The sequence below is a fragment of the Ochotona curzoniae genome, unplaced genomic scaffold (assembly GCF_017591425.1).
Source record: "Ochotona curzoniae isolate NIBS_2020 unplaced genomic scaffold, NIBS_Ocur_1.0 contig_3498, whole genome shotgun sequence".
NCBI classification, from domain to species: domain Eukaryota; kingdom Metazoa; phylum Chordata; class Mammalia; order Lagomorpha; family Ochotonidae; genus Ochotona; species Ochotona curzoniae.
In genome coordinates, this window is record NW_024465885.1 from 30,302,698 (window position 1) to 30,321,328 (window position 18,631).

Sequence of the window (18,631 nt, forward strand, 5' to 3'; positions counted from 1 at the left end):
AAGCTTTGTGATATTTTAATGATACTTAAGAAACTGCTTCTAAATTCTAAAAACATATATATATATATATAATTAAACTTGCATGATAAGAAATTGTGTGTGTGGATATTGTACTTTAAAAAGTCCTTTAAACTTTAATATAGCTCCAATCATTCTATTATTAACCTTTAAAATCTATTATTTTATGAAAAAGAGAACCCTTTTGAACACAACAATAAAAACATTGGACATTTTAACTATTTAAATGTCAAACACCTGGCACTTTGCTTACTTCTTGAATAGCTAACATTCAAGATGGTTTGCATATTTTAAATCATCACACATCTCAAATTAGTCATGACTTACATGTAGCCTTTGTACTAATTTCTCTTTTGTGGTTTGGTATGAAGTTTTCTTTTTTTATTTTATAAAGAATTATTTATTTTATTTTATTAGAAAGGCAGAGACAGAGAAGAGAGAGAGGTCTTCCATCCACAAGTTAATACCCCAAATGGCTGCATTAGTCAGGGTTGTGCCAGGCCTGAAGCCAGGAAATAGGAACTTCTTCCTGGTCTCCTAGGTGGGTTCATGGCCCAAAGCACTTAAGCTAACCTTTTCTGCTTTTCCAGGCTATTCCCATGTAGCTGGGGAAGCAGCTGGAATTAGAACTGGTGTCCATATAAGGTGCTGGCACTACAGGTTGCAGCTTATCCTCCCATACCAAAGTGCTGAATTCAGACAGGCAACATTCACAACTAATAGATGCCTACAATTTTACTTCTGTTTGTTCTTTTTATGACTAAATAGTGCAGTCCTAAACAATGAGCAGTTTGCTTTAAAAGAAAATTTTAAAATTCAAAATTTTTATTACCATATGATACTTGGATATTTCATGTATACATAAAACATGAGCTGATTATAGACAATAACATTTTCATTTCCCCATTTTTTCCTTAAATATGCAGCCCCCTGGTTTCATTGTTGCAGGTATTCATATTGTACGTAACTAATGCAGACTGTAGTCGCTGCACTATGCTGTGGAGCTCTAGAAATCAGTATTTCCTCGTAGCTGTATCGTGGTGCCCATTATCTTTGTTCCCCCATAGTTCTCAGTCTCTGTGGTGGAATTCCAAACAAAAGTACATGAAATATCATTATTTCAGTGTGTGTTCTTTCCACAAAAGAATCTAATCTTAAAAGTGCACTTTAAAAAAACAATATGCTTCTGAAAATGGTTTCCTATGATTTGTTAAAAATTCACATTTCATATGTGTGTTTTAATTACTGCAGCAATTTTATTCCATTAATATTCCAGCAAAACACAAAATGAGCTTTTTTTAGAGAGAATATCCTGTCTGCTGCATGATTGGCAATTAAGCCATCCACTTGAGAAAGGATTATATTAGTGTTTATTTGAGATGGCTCTAAAACAGAAATAATTATAATATACAGAGACAAGGATTGAAAGGAAAATCTTCTGTCCAGTGATTCACTCTCCAAGTGGCTGCAATGCCCAGAGCTGAGCCAATCTGTAGCCAGGAGTCAGGAGTCTCTTCAGGGTCTCCCACGTAGATACGGGGTCCCAAAGCTTTGGGCCATCTTTGACAGCTTTCCCAGGTCACAAGCAGGGAGGTCGAAGAGAAAGGACTGCTGAGACTGCAATTGGCGCCCATATGGAATCCCAACATGTGCACGTCGAGGACTTTAGCTGCCAGGTGACCACACAGTCGCCCCTCAGATCTTTAGTAAGCATATGTGTGATAAAGAAATATGATGTTGTAAATCATAGATAGTTTTAATCTCAGTCCTTTTGCCATGAAAGAATATGTATGAATTTCTCAGTAAAACAATCAGATGAATAGATATTGGCAGTTTCAAATGAATTTTTAATGTACTGATGTTTTTCATTTATTATCATTCTTTGTGCACACTCAGACATTACTGCTGGCCCTAAAGATATAAAGGCATTTCAGAGTTTGCGGAAAACAGTAGTATTACAAAACATTTATTTGGGTCAATCATTTTGAAAGTATGCATTTTTCATAATAATTCCATACACTTTAAAATAATCCTTATATTTTTAATTTTTCAATCTACAGTACCATAATGTAATTGATATAGAAATCTCTGTTATTTTTAAGATCCCACTAACCAAAATTCTTAACTACCTACTAGCTTTCTATTTCATGGATGTATGCAATAGGTCGGATTGCAGCATGAATTAAGAAACTGTGAAATGGACAAATCATTCCATATTATTGCTTTGTTTTTATTTCTTTGTTTTAAGTCATTTGAATTTAATCTAGTGGCATGCTTTCCTAATTTCCTATTATTCTGTTTCTTTTCTTTTTGTTTCAAAATCCTCTATGAGATAATCATTTAAAATGATTTACAGACTGATGTGGTTTCATACCTGGGTAAGCCACTACCTGGCATAATAGCATTGCAGGTTAGAGTGCCAATTTCGGTCCCTGCTAACACCTTTTCAATTCAGCTACTTATTAACATGATTGGAAATGCAGTGGAAGATGGTCCATATTCTTGGATCTCAGTCACATGTGATGGAAACTAGCTGGGATTCTGAGCTCGTTGATTCAGTTTGACACAGTGCCTGTTCGTTTGAAGATCTTTATCTTACTATGTCTCAAACCCAAGCTTTCTGTAAATGGTTTAATCATGCTGTAAGGAAAGAAAATTCAGGGTTCTACTTAGCAAAACAGACCTTATCCCAGCAAAATTGACAGAAAGAGATATATCTGTTTATTAACTCTCATCTTCTCCCCACACATAGATTTCCATGTTAGAAAACATTTTAACAAAAAGGAAAAATTTTCCAATACATTGCATTCATTGAAAAACATTAAAGGAAATTTAAAATTAAATTTAAACATTATACACATAGAAATATAATTGCTTGGACAAAAGTTTTCTCTTAAGCCAAGCTCAGTTTCGTTTCGTTGACTTTTTTCTTTCATATGTGTGTATGGGTCTGTGTGCAGAGAGAGGGGAAGAGATGGATCTTCCATCTGCTTATTCATCCCCAGATGGCAGCCACAGCTGAGCCAGGCTGAGTCCAGGAACCAGGAGCTTGCTCTGAATCTTCCACATGGGTGGCAAGGACCAAAACACATAGGCCACCTCCACTGCTTTCTCTGTCCATTAACATAGAGCTGGATCAAAACCAGAGCAGCCAGCACTAATACTGGATGCCAGCATCACAGGCAGTCTACCTGCTGATCTGCGTCACCAGTACCATGACTCACAGTTTTGTAATTAGCATTATTAGGAATACTGCGTTTTGTTTGATTTATGCGACAATGCCCTTTGTCTTATTTCTCATTAAATAACATCATTTCCAACAATATATTCTAGTTTCTTATATCCTGCTATGTGAAAGAAATGTATTTATATTTAAGTTAAAAGTTATCAAATTCATGTACTTTTAAAGATCTATTCATATTTCTTGAAAAGACAGATTTATAGGAAGAAAAGTGAAAGATCTTCCATCTATTGCTTCACTTCCCAGTGGCCACAATGGCTGGAGTTGAGCTGATTGGAAGCTAGGAGCCTGGCACTTCTTCTGGTTTTCCATGTAGTTGCAGAGTCCCAAGGCTTTGGGTCATCCTCTACTGCTTTCCCAAATCGCAAAGAAAGAGGTGGATTGAAAGCAGAGCAATTTGACACAAACCAACACCCTTATGGATTTCTGGCACTGGAAGGCAAAGGATTACTCAATTGAGCCATCATGCCATTCTGGAAACATATGTACTTCCTAAATAAAAGCATTGATGAACTGGCACTCCAGAACCCGATCATTGTGGAGTAAATACTTTATAATACCTATGAAATCACTACTAGAATGAGATCCAAATGCAGTCAACAAGATTTTAACATCAGTAAAATTTTGGCAGATATTGATGATGGTCTACAATCCTGAAACACTGATCTTTCAGAAATTAGACAGTGAATATTACTTGAGAATATACTAAGCAATGAACGTAGAGAATTTTGCAAATATCAACACCTTACAGATTTGCTGGAATTGCTTTGGAGAAGGCAGCTTGAACATACCTTTCTTACCTTGGGTTCTAAGAAAGTTCAGTGAACTGGGAGAAATATATTTATTCCATATTCCAAATAAATGGCCTTCAATGTGAGAGGAGCTGGTATTTACTTACAGTGGAAAAGTTGCTAAGAGTTGCAACACTCTTTACTTCCCAAACTGTTTTCCTCATATTCTGTCACGCTATGAAATTGCATTCCTGGAATTTCGTTACCTTCAGTTTGAAGTAATCAGAACAATGCTGTCATTTTCTATATTGTTCCTTTGATTTGGTTTTTCTCTTTCTAAAACCTTACCCATCAGGACGCTGTACTCTCTCTCCCAATTCTTTCCATGGTGACAGTTGCTTGTCCTGGTTTCTGCGAGGTAATCCAGATGTTCCCACTTTGCTCTGGCTCCACAGGAATGTGCTTGTGTTTGCCCTTTTAACACTTCATATGAAAATCTGGTCCTCGGAGATATTGTATGATATTCACAAACATTTTCATAATCAGAGACTGCTTTGTTCTTGAAAGATAGTGTGTTGCACAGAGCTAATACTCAAAATGAAAAATGGCGTGAAACCTAATAATGGCTTTTGGAATCCCTTATAGGTGATGACAGATCGAAATGAAAATGTGGATTGAAAAAGAATAATCTGTGTTTCAAGTTATTTATATTTTGAAATACACATAGCTTACTTCAGAGTTAAATATCTGTTTTTTTCTTTATGATATTGGAGATTTGAGATATGCTTTCTTATTACCAATGGGTTTTACTTATTTTTCGGCTGCCTGAAATTAAAAAAATAAACTTCAATAATATAGACCAATTTTGCTTTTTCTCCATATGTTATTCTTCAGAAAACTTGTTCTTGTAATTAGAAGTTTAAAGTCTTTTTACTTTAAAATGATTTTAGAGTTAAAAACATTTTTAAAGATTCTGTGGAAACTATCTCCTAGTTTGCAGTCCCACTCCACAGATGTTACTACCTTACATAACCGGGAGAAAACCATTGAAACCAGGGTGTAAGCGCTGAGACAATCCTGCTATCTAATCCGTTGAGTTATTCGAGTGCTCATGGTTGTCTCATACAGACCCTTTCTCTGAATCTGGGAATGTATGATTGCAGACCTTCAACTCAGTCTTCTCCCATTTAGCATTGCATTTGTATTTCCTAATGGTTAATGGCATAGATATTTCAAAAGAGAGCTAGCTAATTATATTTTGCAGAACTTCAATGTGAGTAATAGTTACATCCTTTAGGAAGCATATTTAGTTTTAAGAATATTTGTGAGTAATGTTTGGGTGGAAAATACTTTTTCCAAATGCTTTCCTAAATTAAAGCATTGCTTTCAATGTGGTAAGAAAGCAAATTTAGAATTTCACTAAAAAGGAAGAAAAATATGTTGTTTTTCTTCTTTGCAGGTGTTTTTCCTGTATTATTCTTTTAGGAAGATTTATAATGAGATTATATTTCAGAGTTCTATAAGCCTTTGTGGACATGAGGGGACCTCTCTAGTCAAAAAATACATATATATTTTTAGGATATGAAGGTGTTTTTTTTTTCTGAAACCACACACATATTTTCTCCCTTAGTAATTGGTAGACAGGTTGTTTGAGACAAGTAGAAATGCTGACATTTAATTGCTCACAGTTGTTAATCATTTAATCTAGATGAAATAGCCCAACCTTGCTTGCTGCACTCCTTCTGTAACAGCAGAAAAACCACATTAAAAATAATAAAACTGAATGTTAAATAAGTTTAATGTATTTATCTTCCTCCTCTACTTTTCCTGTAGGAAAATTCGTGAGCCTGACTTTTCACTAGTTATTTCACTTATTTTGGCCCTTTCCTGTAGTGACCAATTTTCCTTGACTTTGGAGAGTCTAATTTCTTTCCTCATTACCTCAGTGGCATTGCTTCCCTAAAGGTGTGTACCTGGATTTCTGTGAGTCAATTCTGCTACCTCTGTGCGTAATTCACAACTGTGGTCATTCTTGTTCTCTTGAAACTGCAATCTCCCTGTGTTATCTGAAACACATTCGTGATTCCGCTGTTGGTTTCTTGAATGTCTCTCGTCATTTTCATCATTCCATGCACATGGTCCTAAAACTTCTGTTACCACTTTTATGGAGGTAACCAAGTCTTCGGGTCAGATTTGGACTTCCATTGTAAATGTTTGTTCTGGATTTCTCATAAGAATTTCCAAATTAGTTGTCAACGATTCCTTATAATACAAATGCTTTATTTATATAAAGATAAAAGAATCCATGTGTTGTATAGGTCCAGTTAAAAAAAATCTGTATTTGTCTTCCACTCTTTTCTTTGTCCCTCAGTACCCTTCCTTCTTTCCCTAATTCCTTCCTTCCTTTTTTTTTAATTTTGCAAAGATATAATGTAATCTACAATCGCAGGGTTCGTTCTCTTACTGAATTATTATATTTGGCAAGTAATACTGTAGAAAGTCCACAGTTAAATATAAACTTCTTATTTCTCTTCCTTCCCCTGTCTGAGTAGGAATAAGGTGAGATGTTATCATAAGCCTTTCCCATTCTACATTATTTTCTGCCCCAATGCCAACTCGTTCTCTTACTGTTTTTTCCACCTCTTTGTCACTCCAAGTCTGGTCGTGGTGACTTTACATTAGGATGGAGCACAATTTCCAATTCAGGTAAACCCCCCTACTAATAAAGCAGGAAAAGATGGTCATGTTTGCCATGAATATCATTGTGTCACATTGTATCCTTTACTGCAGATATGTTTACATTTTTTTCTCTGTTGGGTGTAAATCCTTCAAGTGCTGTCTGTGTTCTTTATAAGCTCCGTATTACCTCATTTTTGTCCTGAGCTGTGAATCAATGTGAAACAAAACACACTTGGTTTATTATTATCATGTTCTGTTTATTTGGTAAACCTAGAAAAGTGCTTACTCCTTGAAGTGATGATAATATGATACTCTATGATATGGAAATCATTAACATATTTTTCCATGAATTCACAGATCAATCTGTTTGTTCTTCATTCCATGATAAAACATTAGCAATAAACCTAGAGTAAGATAATGCACTCCTGAATTAAATAGATCAATAAATTGGATGGCTAAGTACATTGTTGTCTCAAACAATATGTGTGAATGCAGAAAAGAAAAGCACATGCCATAAGGTACTTTCAAAAGTTCACTGAGGCCCTGGTACAGTAGCCTAGTGAATGAAGTCCTCTCCTTGCTTGCGCCAGGATCCCACATGGATGTTGGTTCGTATCCCGGCTGCTCCACTTCCTTTTCAGTTCCCTGCTGGTGGCCTGGGAAAGCAATAAAGGATGACACAAAGCCTGTGGACCCTACACCCATGTGGGAACCGCAGAAGAAGCTCCTGGCTCCATGGAAGAAGCTAGCTACGATTGTGGCCACTTGACGTGTGAGCCAAAGAGGGAAGATCTTTCTCTCCATATGTCCTTCTCTGTGTAAATCTTTCCAATAATAATAAACTTAAATAAGTTCATTGAATATAAAATTGTTTGTGTATATGCAAAAATTGAAATCCATACTTCTTTTCAAAAATATATATATATTTTAAAGATTTATTTGTTTATTGGAAAGTCAGACATACAGAGAGGAGGAGAGACAGAGAGGAAGATCTTCCGTCCAATGATTCACTCCCCAAGTGAGCACAACAGCTGATGCTATGCTGATCCAAAGCCAGGATCCAGGAACTTCTTCCGGGTATCCCACACGGGTGCAGGGTCCCAAAGCTTTGGGCCGTCCTCGACTGCTTTCCCAGGCCACAAGCAGAGAGCTGGATGGAAAGTGGAGCTGCTGAAATTAGAACCGGCACCCATGTGGGATCCAGGCACGTTCAAGATGAGGACATTAGCCGCTAGGCCACTCCGCCAGGCCCCCCAAAAGATTTATTTTGATTTTTTATTAGAAAGTCAGATTTACACAGAGAAGGAGTGACATGAAGAAAAATCTTCCATCTGTTGGTTCACACCCCAAGTAGCTACACTGGGCTGAGCTGAGCCATTCCAAAACCAGGAGCCAGGAGACTCTTCCAGGTCTCCTATGCAGGTTCATTCTCTACTGCTTTCCCCAGTCACAAGCAAGGAGCTGGACATGAAGTGAAGTAAGACATGAACCAGCACCCATATGGGATCCATCAGTTTATAAGGTGAAGATTATCCACTAGACTACCGTGTCAAGCACTAAACATATTTTTCATAGAAGAATTTTTTTTTTGGTAAATAAACTTTTTAAAATTACACGTAGCAGGCTCACAGTGACCCAATTGCATTTTCTGCTCCTTTCAAGTGCAAGGATCTCATATAAGCACTGGTCATGGCCCAGCTGCCCCACTTTCCTTGCAACATACTATTTGTGGCCTGGGATAACAGTAGAGAATGGCCCAAAGCTTTGGGACTCTGCCTCCACACGGGAGATCTGCAAGAAGCTACTGAATTTGGGGATTGGATTGGCTCTGCTGGGGCCGTTGTGGACAATGGGGAGAGAAGCAGTAGATGGAAGAGCTTTCTCTCTGTAAATTATACTTTCCAATCAAAATAAATAAATTTAAAATTATTGCATTTTTCAACTTTTTGAAATACCCTGCCGTTTGAATTCATTGCTGCATTCGTTATTGATCTGCCAATGAAAGAAATGTTCTGACATTTTAATTCTGTGACTTAATGCTCTTTTTTTTATTTGATCTAATTAGGAGCTGCTCTGCATTTTGAATAAGTGCTAGAAACTAAAAGAAAATCAGAAATAAAAATCCACAGATGTTAGTTGTTTGGACAAAATAATAAAGCAGATTTAACACTTTTCATAGGCGAATACACACATTTTAATGATTTGAATGCACTCGTCAAATATCAAGCAAAGACGATTTACTATGTTTAAATATCTAGATGGCAGATTGAAAAATGTATGTGTATGAGTAAGTGCAACAACTAAAATCTATAACTGCTTTTTAGGAGCTGTCTCTGAGATGATAAATGTCTGAAGATCAAGATCTGAGCAAAGAAAATGAAGGACATGCTATGGTAAGTGACTCATGAATAGACCCGTGTGAACCTAGCGATTATTCACAAGTTGCTTCTGCATAAAGTGCACCCACAACGGTAACTGTCCCGCAGACTGCTTGGTAGCTCTATCCTGGGGCATAACATCCAAATATTTCTTGACTGGTGAAATGTCAAATAGTGTTCATTGGTCCCACTTAGGACCATTCTTCTAGACTGGAAGTCCTTGGTTTGGAACCAAAAGGTAAGTTTTCTATGAAATAATTGGCAGCTTATATGAGAACATGCACAATACGTATGGTATGTATATTAATTTTTACCTGGAGATTATGGAAATTTTTTTCAAAAAAAATTGTAGCACTTGATTTAGATAACAGTTTAACAATTTTTGGACAAATGTGGTTAAAACAAATATTGGTCTAATTTTAATATATTAATTTTCATCATTATCTCAGTTATTTCTCTGTAAAATTGTGCTTTGTGATTCTCTTTAAAGTGTTAGTGTCGCTCAGAGGAATAAAAATGCATGAAAGAAATTTGTCCACACTTTACCTTTGTCATTCTCTACAAGGTCAAATGAATTTTGTCCATAATTCTTGCCAATAAAGAATATTAACACTCAATTAATGTTGGTTCATAAACACTTTGAAAACTCTTAGAGTTCTAGTTATTGCGTGACTAAATTTGTATTTTGAAAAGGTATCTATAAAAGTATTTGTAAAAGTTCATAGCAAATGAAGTTAAAAGATAAGAAAAATTTGCGAATTTTTTTTCAAAATTATTTGAGTCACAAATAAACTCATCTTCCGCTTTCATTGTTCCATAGAAATAACCTCTCATTTTTAAAGTTTTCTGTTATGTCATCTCCCCCACATGGATACTTCTCTCTTATCCACAGGCTTTTTTTATTTGGGTTGCTGTTGTTTCTTTACTTTGGCTCACAGTTATAAGCAGAAAAACAAAACAAAACAAAACAAAAACAATGGTGACCTAGTTTTTTTTTCTTTACTTTGCTGGTCAGTCTGGAAATTATTTGTTCTTCCTTGTGCGTAGTATCTGTGTCCCCACCATTAAGCCATAGCTTGTGCCCTGCCCCCTCCATGAATATATTTATTTTTTGGTATTTCAGCAACATATTTTATTTTGCTGAACTCTATCAACAAAATGTTCTCTGTCAGCCCATATCTGTATGAACAGATATTTAATTTTATTGTTTCCATTAAGTAAGACTGTTATGAAGACACAGTTCAGATATTTTGGTAATTCTTTGGTAAAGAGAGGGTGAACATTATTCTGGTTTCTCAGATTTAGGGACCGAGTTATTATGCAGGAGGCAGAACAAACAATTTCCAGACTTTCCAAGGAAGTTTCCAGTACCACACGATGTGACCAGATGTTCAGGTGACAGTCTCTTCCGTAAAAGATATCTGAAGCTGTTTAGTTTTACAATAGCACTGGAAGTATTTTGTGGTAAGTTTTCTTCTCTGAGGGAATCTCTTTTCCAGAGGTCAAAGGGGAAACATACTAAGTTCAAGGTAGAAGGCCAAAAGTTCTTTCAAGTCATTATCCCTCGGCCAGATGCTTTCTATTCTCCCAGCTGCAAAATGTCTTTTACACAGGGTTCTTTTTAGTGCCAAAGGGCATTAACACATAAGGGTAATGTGTTGCTGCTGCATGGCGAACTGCTCATGATTCGTTTTTCCTTTAAATCTCAAAGGAATCCTTTGCATAACTATCCATCCCGGTATCTAGGACTTGCTTCTGAAATGGCCAGTTAATGTCTATTGCACATAAACGTTTGGCTAGACTAACTGAAATTTAAGTTTGTTAAACTTTTATATACTTAATTTTGGTCCAGAGGGTATTTGAAACTCAGCCATATTGGCTAGAGATATATTTTCATACCTAACTTCTACCTGCCATACATCATGCAAAATGTAAGATATGTAACTGGATACAGTACCATTTCCAAGCCCGTGGTATCTTGTGTCTGTTAGAAAATAGAAAGCAAATATATACTATTGCCTTGATTTAATAGTGTAGATGAAACTTGAGTTTATCACAAAGTAAATAGCAGTGGTAACAAGTAAAGACGTAAATCCCTATTTACATGAAAAAATATATGCATGAATTGTGAAACTCTAGATTGAGAAGAGATAAGGTAGTGTAGAATAGTTACCTGACTTACAGATCGTAATTTATGGCATAGTAGCCATTTTTAAAGACTTGAAAGAGCTGTAGGGTTTTATTTTCTAATTTATGTATTTATTTGAAAAACACCCACATAGAGGATGAGATCTCCCTAAAAGCTTAAAGAGTTGAGACTGGACTAGGCAGAAGCCAGGAGCCAAGAACTCAATCTAAATCTCCCATGAGCATGACAGGGACTTAATTATTTCAGCCATTACCTGTTGCTTCCAAAAGTGCCCATTAACAGAAAGTAAGAAGCTGGAATGAAAAGCAGAGCTGAGATTCAAACTGCAGCTTTGATATGGCCTGAGTATCCCACATGATCATCTAATGGCTCTAGTTCCTTTCCTAGGGTAGTAAATTCTGAAGTAATAAGTATTCTGTAATGTATTTTTGGAACATATTTGTATTTTGTATGTATTTTGTACATACCATAGAAGAACAGTACAGCAAGTATACATTTGTTCATGCAATGAAAACTTCTTTAAAAATGTATCAGATGTTCAAGAAAGGAAAGAAAGAATTTTTATTTTATGTTTTATGTGTTTCTGTACTACTTGCACAGCATACAGTAACTTCAAGACTGCATTACTTTTAAAAATAACCCACTGCATTCATTGAACAAATATTTAAGTATTTCCCTTGTGTGGCCTGCTAGATGGTGGCATCTTCCTAGGTGCTATTTCTGGGAAGTCTTAAACATCTTAATTGAGAGAAATAATGACCTAATATTACATTAGATTATGTTTTTACATAGAACTCTATTCTCATGTGAATCTATGCTATATTTTTCTCTGCCTAATTCATAATGATTAGGTTACATTATTTTCCTCTCCACCAATAGTTAGCATTCTGAAAGACAGTATTTCCCAACTTTATCTTGTCAGTTCACCATTATTTTACCTTAGAAGCTTCATTTATAAATTCATAAACCTGGAAAAGTCTGATTTTTTAAGAAAAAAAAAGTCATTGGAGAAAATCTTTGCACGCTGCATAACCAATAGGGGACTAAAATCAAGCATTTCCACAGAGCTTTAGAAACTCAGTAACAGCAAAACAAACAACCCTGTCAAGAAATGGGTGAAAGAAATAAACAGACATTTTTCAAAAGAAAAAATTCAAATAAGTAATAGACATATGAAAAAAAAAATGCTCAGCCGCCCTAGCTGTCATGGAAATAAAAAGAAAAACCACATTGGCATTCCCCTAACTCCAGTGAGACTGGCTTAAATTTAGAACTCTACCCTAACAACACCTGCTAGCAAGGATGTGGAGAGTAAAGTGCCCTCCTATGGTGTTGGTGGGAATATAGGCTAGTACAACCACTATGGAAGTCAGCACAGAGAGTGCTAAGAGAACTGAAAATTGACCCATCGTATGACCCTGCTATTCCACACTCAGGAATATATCCAAAGAAAACAAAATCTGTGTATGGGAAAGGGATTTCTATTCCTATAATCACAACAGCACAATCTATAATAACAAAGACATGGAAAGAACCCAGATGCCTGTCAAAAGAGGAGTGGATAAAGAATCTGTGGTACTTCTACTCCATGGGATACTACTGAGCCACTAAAATGAATACAGTTTTATCATCTTCAACCAAATGTCCCCAACTAGAGATGATTATGTTCAGTAAAACAAGTCAATACCTAGATGGCAAACATACGTTCTCTCTGATATAAAGCAACTGTCATGCAACATATGAGATTTACAACTCTTTCAATATTATTTTTCTACATCTCAGGGTGTTTGATATTTTTGTTTTTATTTTCATTCACTCAGAAGGATATTTTAATCAATACTTCTCCTTGTGGCAAGTTAAGTGTTTAAATAGTAATAATGAGATTGATGATAATGATGATAAGAGTGAACTAGTAGCTCGTTGTGATGCTTTCAGATGTACTCTTTGCATTTTAAAATAGTAACAGAGCATAAACAAAAGTGGAAAATCATAATCTTGAATCTTGGTTTAATTATTTCTATATAGGTTTTAAACAATCACCAACAAAAGAATATAAATAACATTAACACTGATCTACGAGAAATTTGCCTTTGCTTAGGAAAGGGTAGTGATTGCTTTAGTTTAATTCCTGTCATCAAATCAGTTTAGAGAGAAAAGAGAAAGGGATGAACAAAGGAAGAGTGAATGAGAGAAAATGACAAGGAGAAAGAAGGATAGGCAAAAAGGAAGGGGATATTATTCAGTTGTTGGTATTGCATCTATGAACTATCTAATTCTATTGAAAACTAATGGTAAATTTAAAGATATATGTGGTTTAAAAAGAACAAGGAGAAGATATAAATCAGTTTAGAGATAAGTGATCCTGGACGGCTACAGACATACTGAAATGGTAATGTGGTTGAAGGAGATGGAGAGAGGGAAAAAGAAACAGAGATGGAAATAATAAGAATAAAAGGAAAGGATAGAAAAGGAGAAGAGGCAAGAAAGAAAGGCTGAGAGGAAGAAAGGGACGAGAGGAAAGAAAGCAGGAGGCAAAGAAGGAGGGTGGAACCGACAGAATGAAGGCTAGAGGCATGGGGAATGAAAGTGGCAATGGAAAAAAAGGTGAATGGAAAAAATTAAGTAAAATCAGAGATCATTTACATTTCCAATTCAATGCCTCTCTGTATATTCTACAAATTAGACACTAAATACTAAGTTTCAGAAACCTAGTCAATTATCCATGTACAATTCACCCTAAATTATTATAATTGGGCTATCAGACTAGTGTTTTATGTAGGACCTTTCTGAATCAGCCACCCTGATGAAATAGCAGTTTTGATCGAAAAGTGGAACTGACAAAGAAGCTTGCTTCGGAAAACACACACAGGACCGTGCAGCCATGGATGCTCAGTGTACTTGGAGAGTGACAAGTGTTGGGCACCTAAGGTCCACGTGAGGGTACTGAATGCTTGAAGATGTGGAATATTTCTCCAGATATTCAGCATGCATTGCATTTTCTTTAAAGTCCTTGGAGGCAGTGCACAGCTTTCTTTAAGCGCTTTGATATTTGTGAGATTAGAGGTGTACATTTCTTAAGAGTATAGGTGAAGGCTCTGCAATTGTTCCTGAATTTCTGTTGAGTTTTATATTGCACTCATTTCCATCATTAACCAGATTTTGTTACATTTTGGAACATGGCTGTTAAAGACTAATGTGATCCTGCTTTCACCTTATATTATAATCTTATATTGGCAGCTTATATTAATCTCAAAACCTCATTAGCAGTCAATGCCTCCCGTTCACCTGGGGGTTGTGAATCTACCAGACTTGTAACAGGGACTTTGTACCCACTGTTGTGAATGTCAGGCTTCAGAAGTTGATAAATTGATGGGTAATGTGTCATGGTTTGGGGATGTTGCTGTGAATTTTCTGGGCAGATTACAATGGGTGTAGCTTTGCCATCGGTATCTTCTTCCTGAGAGAACCTACTTTCTAAATAACTTTGATCAGAATTTTTAGTTTTCAGCCAAAGGTTATTGTAGGTTATTTTGTTTATAGTTTTATTTATTTATTTATTGAAAGAGTTACAGAGGGAGGGGCTGGGACACACACACACACACACACACACACACACACACAGAGTTAGAAAGATCATCCATCTGCTGGTTCACTCCCCAAACAGCCACAATGGCTAGGACTTTAGAAGCAGAAGTCAGGTGAGCTTCTTCCAGGTCCCCTTCATGAGCTTCTTACCTCATGGGTAGCAGGGATCCTGACTGTGACGTCATCTTCTGATACATTTTTAGCTTTTAGCAGTGATGTGGGTCAGAAATGAGCATCCTACACTAGAATCCACACCATATAGGATGCTACCATTAAAAATAGTGCCTTTATTTGCCACAGTCACACATGAATCCTTATTATCAATTATTTTTATCAGTTGAGATCTATTTCCTTTAATACATAGTTGTATCCATATGTCCACCTCCTTCTTCTCCCAGTATTTCTCTGGAAACTATTGAAGTACCTTAATTTCTCTTGTGATTCTAGTTATGCATGAGAAAATACTTGCCTATAGGGGAGATTAGAGAGAAAAGATCAGTTTGTATTTCATTAATGGAAATAAACCTTCAGCACATTGTGCCAGGGTAACATAGGGGAGGTTGATGAATGAAGATTTGGAGTTCTTTAACCCATATTTAAGAGTAAAATAAGATTATCTGGTTTTTGAGATTATCTGGTGAGTACAGTGAGAAAAGTTTTTAAAAATAAGTTAATGGAAGATTTTTGAGTTAAACTTATCATTTAAAATAATTTGTAAAGGATATCAGATCTATGAGGAGAAACACAAAAATTGCCCAAGACCATTTCATAGGGAATATATTAGAAAAAGCAAATGAAGTTTTATTACTCTAATACGTATTCTCAGGCATCCTTCCCATTCCAGTTCTCTGCTAATGTGTAGCCTGGGAGGTGCACATGGTGCTCAAGTTCTTGGCTACCTGCTTCCTGTGTGAGATTGCTGAGCTCAGTGCCAGACTGCTAGATTTGGCTGGGCCCAGATCTGGCTACCGTGGGTGGTTGATGTAATATCCAAACTATAGAAGATAATATCTGTCTCTCTCTCTCTCTGCTTTCCCATTTTCCTCTCCCTTTCTCTACCCCTCTGCCTTTCAAATAAACAAAATAAGCTTTGAAATTTAAGAATAAAGAAAATATTTGGATAATATAACTTTGAAGTTTTTAGGTCAATTTAAGATGTTTATTAGAGCTTCTTGTCATGCATATTTAATCACTTTGAGTATAATGTTCCATTTACATAATTATTGCATAATCTGATTTCCTACATAACTCACACTGAATTTCTCATTACATACTTATAATTTGTTAGTTATTGATAGAATCTATCTGTCGTTACAAGCTAAAATTCAAGCAATACTTAGATATTTCTTTAATGTACTCCCTGTTTTGACTCCCAAACTCATACAAGTCTGAGGTCTGGTGAACAATTTTTGCAATATTATCCCAACTGAGATTTTTTTCATCCTTCATTTGGAGCAATATGTTTTTCTGAGGAAGACCACAATTCTCAATGAAATTTTATGTATGTTACGTAGATATCAAAGATGAATTTGTCAGAATAGGATAATTAGCAACAGTTATGTTGATCCAATTTCTTATGGAAGTGTGTTATGCGTATTCTGTTACATTTACACCTGTTTTGTTTTTAATATTTTAAATAATATTGTTAAAATCTCAAATTTTGGTTATTGCTTTTTAAGAGGAAAACAACTGTTGCATGTTAGCTTTTTATATATTTTGCCCGTTTTCTGTATAGAGAGTTATAGATTGTGAAGAGGGCACGTTTGCAGATTTATTCTCAACATTTATGTTATAGTTACTTTCTTTTGTCTTATGGCACTTGGACAGGGATGTCCTTGCTGGTTCTCAGCCTTCTGGGTAGTGCATCCAGTTTCTCACCATTAGGCTACTGTAGACTTCTTGTACTCTTAAGCAATTTGCTGGAGTTCACCTGTGAACATAGCTGCTGAGCACAGTTGTCACACTGGTTGCTGGAATCCATCAGTCTTTTTGTATTTATTGTGAACTAATGTAATCATATGATTTTTTTCTCTTTGGTGTGTGGTTGTAGTCAGTTGCACCGAATGATTTTCAGGAGTTGGGTGAGCCTTGGACACATGGAATCACGTGGTATATATTCATCCTTGTGTACTGTGAATCTGCTAGTGTTTCATTGAGAATGTTTGTATCTTTCTTTATGAGAGATATTCAGTTAATCTGTACATTCTCTTTTCTGTCATATCTTTGTGGTAGTCACATGCAAGCCATGCTGGCCTTATTAAATGAGTAAGGAAAGTGTTGAGGTACTCAGTCTCTCTGCTTCTACAATTTGGAGACTGTATTAGCTCTTTCTCACAATGGCTTCACATTGTTTGAGTTCCAAAGGAGGATAATTTTGGCTCAGAATTCTAGAGGAACAAGTTCAAGGGCCCACATGCACTGCCGTTTTGCTCTCAGAGTCCAAAGTTAACAAAGAGTTATCACATAGCAAAAGTTTGGGACTTTTTCTTCTCAAGAGAGTCTCTACATTTCAATCTTGAGGACTCTATTCTCATGACCTTATTTAATCCCAATCATAATCCAAAAGTCCCACCTCTGAACATCACAAGCATATTAAGTTTTCGTATTCTTTATTAATACCTTACAGTGAGGATCAAATGTGAACACAGGAAAGCTTAAGGAATGCTGTCAAGGAGTATACAAATGAAGGCAGCTGCATCAGCAGAGAACAAGCGACATGACTCCTGTGCCTTTAGTTACAGCTTTGAAGGTGTTACAAAAAGAAAGGGAGAGCAAGGGCGAGAGAGGGAGAAGGGGAGAGGTCTTCATCCGTAGGTTCTTTCCCCAGATAGTACCAATGACAAACTAGGAACCTTCTGGACCTTTCACAAAGGTGGAAGGGGCTTAAGCACTTGGGCCATCTTTCACAGCTTTTCCCAGCCATGCAAGTTGGGAAGTAGAACAGACAGGAGTAAAAGTGGAACCTATTTGAGATGCCTGTGTCACAGGCAGCAATTTTACTTGCTATACCACAATGTCACTCCATTTAATCCTTATATATTTGGCAGAATCACCAGTGAAACTATCATCGTTGGTGATTTGTTTGTGGAAGGCTATGAATTAAATATATCGATTGCTATGTTATTATTATTTATGCTGTTTCATGATGTGTTTGTAAATCCTAAAACAGTTCTAAAAAAATACTTCTATGCTGGTAGTAACGTAGTGTATTGTCTTTTATTTTATTCTTTTGCATGTGACCTTTGCAAAAATACATTGTCACTTAATTTATTTTCCTTATAATAGTTTGAATTGTTTTGTGATTGCATTCACCTTAAGTTTCATGTTTCTTCAAAATTGTTTCTCAATGTTCTAATTTTCTCATTAAGAAGCAGTAGTTCAAACTAATATGTTATTTATAAGTCTTTCTTAAAGTGGAAGCCAGTGGAATCAGTTTTTAGAGGAACACTAGATTTCATGCAAGATAATCTGTCATGGCTTTTACTTAAAGTGTTAGGATTTCAACAGAAAACTGTTCTTTCATTTTCAGCTAAGTATAGGAAATTATGAGAAGTAATGTTTACAAAAAGATGCAAGAAGATAATAATCAAAATTTTACATAAACAATGACATTTTAGGCATTTTAAAAAAAGAACTATTTGTATTTCAAAGTCAGATTTACAAAGAGAAAAAAAAAATAGGGAGAGGAATGGTTCATCTGCTGGTTCACTCCCCAAATGACCACAACAGCTGAAGCTGAGCCAGTCTGAAGCCAGGTTCCAGGAGTTTCTTGCTGGCCCCCCACAAGGGACTTGAACCTGCCTCTACTCTGCTTCCTAGGCCATGAATAGGGAGGTAGATCAAAAGAATC

General features: G+C 36.0%; 1 long non-coding RNA gene across 2 annotated transcripts in view; it reads left to right on the forward strand.

The window, feature by feature from the left end:
• Positions 1-18,631, forward strand: part of LOC121156762 — a 246,426-nt gene that overhangs the window by 134,790 nt on the left and 93,005 nt on the right. For both annotated transcript variants that reach the window (XR_005883920.1, XR_005883921.1), the window contains exon 4: positions 8,994-9,062. This is a non-coding gene — a long non-coding RNA (uncharacterized LOC121156762). The remainder of the gene's footprint in view (positions 1-8,993; positions 9,063-18,631) is intronic.